Raw genomic sequence first — 3,733 nt, forward strand, 5'->3', positions numbered from 1 at the left:
AAAAAAAAAAAAAAAAAAAAAAAAAATTTTAAATGGAAACAAAATGGAAAAATTAGGATATTATGTGGCTTGGTTGCTCTGAATAAAACACTTTGCTCCTTTTACAAGAAATCATAGTGGTAAACATGCCCTTTATAAAGCAGCAGTGTGTGTTTATTGTGAGAAGTGCTTTAAGATTTTTTAAATGAGGCCAAGAGAAGTTTAGATATAAACTTCATGCTGGTTTCAAAGATTTATAAATCCAGTCCATTGGCTGGGTTCAGTGGCTCATGCCTGTAATCCTAGCACTTTGGGAGGCTGAGGTGGGTAGATCACCTGAGGTTAGGAGTTTGAGAGCAGCCTGGCCAACATGGTGAAACCCAGCTTCTACTAAAATTACAAAAAATTACCCAGACAAAGTGGTGGGCTCATGTAATCCCAGCTACTTGGGAGGCTGAGGTGGGAGAATTGCTTGAACCTGGGAGGCGGATGTTGCAGTGGCCAAGATGGTGCCATCGCACTCCAGCCTGGGCAACAAGAGTGAAATTCAGTCTCAAAAAAAAAGTCCATTTTAGAATTTTTTTCTCAGCTGAAACTTGGTTGTGAGTATATATGAGCAGCATCAACTAATAGATCTGTGCTATATTTTTTTTAAATCTCTATTTGTCATAAAAATCCATTCAATCGATTTCACTAAGACAAATTAGATTCAATATGTAAACCCACTTGTTCTTGATCAAAGTTCTAATTTTTGCAAATGATCAAATATCTTTCAACCAATTTGAAAACATATTAGCAATAAGATAACATGATTCATGGCTTTAGCAAGGTAAAATTGTTCAGCAAAGAATTTTTCATAATATATTTTAGGGACCAGCAATCTTTGGACATCATATTTTCAAAACTAAAAATCATCCCATTCTAGCTTGTGGAATTGTCTTTTAGTAAGTGTATAATGCTAACACTCCTAGAGATAGTTAAAGAAAATATCACATGGCCTATTATAGTTATTAATGGTAAGAGCTAAATTTTAAGACATTTAGGTGAGCCACAATGCATGGCAGTGGTCATTTCTAGCAGTTGTTATGAACAACTTTGAGGTTTAATGCAACATATTCTACATGTATTTCAGAAAATTACATATATACTGGAATTAATATTTATCTTAATGCTTTACAGTTAACAAAGTATTTTTTTCGTAATTAACTCATTCTTCCCTCACAACCAGCCCATGGCGTAGATGTTGTCATTCCTGTTTTTTAGGATAACAACATAATTAGAAAGTTGTGGAATTGAAACTCAAACACACATACTCCACTTTGTGACTCCTAAGCCAAGCTTTTCTCCACTGAATTATTCTGAATGTCTATTGAGATGACAGCCTCCATCTGTACCATGTATGGAAATATTGACATAAGATTTGGATTCCAAAATCATTGAGAAGTCTGTACAATGAAAATAGAAAGCCACAAAGTTGCTATAATGTTGTGTGATGTGGGGAACCTATCTTAATGTGGCAAGAGGCAAATTGCAATTGAAGACTACTTTTAGAGAATGGCTATGTGAGTTTTGTAAACTTAAAAATACTAGCATATAAAGGCTTTTTTCCCTATATTACAGATGGTGGCAGAGATTTTAACTAAATGAATGTGAAACATGCCTCAGTAATAATTACGTCCTAAAATTGTTTCTTATTTAAAAAACATGTATTTAGTGCCTCGTCTTTTCAAAACATGTGCTTGATATTAGGGTACAAAGTGAACAAACATAATAATTTTAAAAGCAAACTCTTGTTTATTGGTGTATCTCTGGCAGTGTTCTAAGGGCTTTATATAAATTAATAAATTTACCTGAGATTTCAAAACTTATGTTCATTACAATTAATTTCCATTTATGACTCTCAAATAACTCTTATAAATGGAGCAAAAAGATGAACAGAAATCAAAATGATTGACACACAGTCAAATGTGGAATGAGAACAATAAGACAGCTGTGACCTGTAAGGGGGTGTGGTGGTCACAGTTCTCCAGAGAAACAAGAAAAATAGACATATTTGTACAAAGAAAAAGATTTATTATAAGAAATTGATGTACACAATTATGAAGGCTAAGAAATCCCATGATCTTCACCTTGCAAGCTACAGATCCAGGAGAGCTGATCTGGGCACCTCATGGCCCAGTCAAATTGATGCATAAAATTAAATAAACATTGCAAGGAGAAAGAGCTTTGAACCTGTCCTGAATTCTGAATCTTGTTCCATCACTAAGTAGCCATGTGATCTTGGGAAAGTTAACCATTCTAAACTTAGAAACCTAACAGCTGTCATCTGGTGTTGGGAAAGTTTGTAAGATGATATATACAAAGTCCCTAGCAGTGCTAGTCCCTAGTGGACAGGTATGGTACCCTGGCTCCTAATTAAATGTGCTTTCTCTAGCCATTCTAAAGCTTAATTCTGTATGACCATCTTGAGTCCTTCAGGTATGGTGGTAGCTGAGAAGAAAGCAAGAGAGGAAAACTATGGCAGCCCCTTGGATGTGAGCCAAATAGCAGAGTGCATTTTCAGTCCAAGTGAATTCACACTTTATCTCCTAACCTCTTTAAAAACTAAGTAGGTATTCAAAGAATTTTCTCAAGAGAAAAGTACAGAAAGCAGAAACTGGACCCCTTCCTGATACCTTACACTAAAATTAACTCCAGATGGATTATAGACTTAAACATAAGACCTAGCACCATAAAAACCCTAGAAGAAAACTTAGGCAAAACCATTCAGGACATACGCATAGGCAAGGACTTCATGACTATAACACCAAAACCACTGGCAACAAAAGCCAAGATGGACAAATGGGACCTAATCAAACTCCACAGCTTCTGCACAGCAAAAGAAATAATCATTAGAGTGAACCAGCAACTAACAGAATGGGAAAAAATTTTTGCAATCTACCCGTCTGACAAAGGGCTAATATCCAGCATCTACAAAGAACTAAAACAGATTTAAAAGAAAAAAAAAAAAGTCCATTTAAAAGTGGGGGAAGGATATGAACAGACACTTTACAAAAGAAGACATATGAGGCAAACAAACATATGAAAAAATTCTCATCGTCACTGCTTATTAGAGAAATGCAAATCAAAACCACATTGAGATATCACCACACGCCAGTTAGAATGGCGATCATTAAAAAATCAGGAGACAACAGATGCTGGAGAGGATGTAGAGAAATAGGAATACTTTTACACTGTTGGTGGGAGTGTACATTAGTTCAACCATTGTGGAAGATAGTGTGGCAATTCCTCAGGGACCTAGAAATAGAAATACCATTTGACCCAGCAATCCCATTACTGGGTATATATCCAAAGGGTTATAAATCATTCTATTATAAGGACACATGCACACGAATGTTCATTGCAGCACTGTTTACAATAACAAAGACTTGGAACCAACCCAAATGCCCATCGAGGATACACTGGACAGGGAAAATGTGGCACGTATACAACATGGAATACTACGCAGCCATAAAAAAGGATTAGTTCATGTCCTTTGTAGGGACATGAATGAACCTGGAAACCATCATTCTCAGCAAACTGACACAAGAACAGAAAATCAAACACCACATGTTCTCACTCATAGGCGGGTGTTGAACAATGAGAACACATGGACAGAGGAGGGGAACATCACACACTGGGGTCTTTAGAGGGTTTGGGGAGCTACAGGAGGGACAGTGGGGGGGGTGGGGAGTTGGGGAAGGATAACATGGGG

Source organism: Cebus imitator, unplaced genomic scaffold (genome assembly GCF_001604975.1).
Source record: "Cebus imitator isolate Cc_AM_T3 unplaced genomic scaffold, Cebus_imitator-1.0 Scaffold433, whole genome shotgun sequence".
In the NCBI taxonomy this organism is placed as follows: domain Eukaryota; kingdom Metazoa; phylum Chordata; class Mammalia; order Primates; family Cebidae; genus Cebus; species Cebus imitator.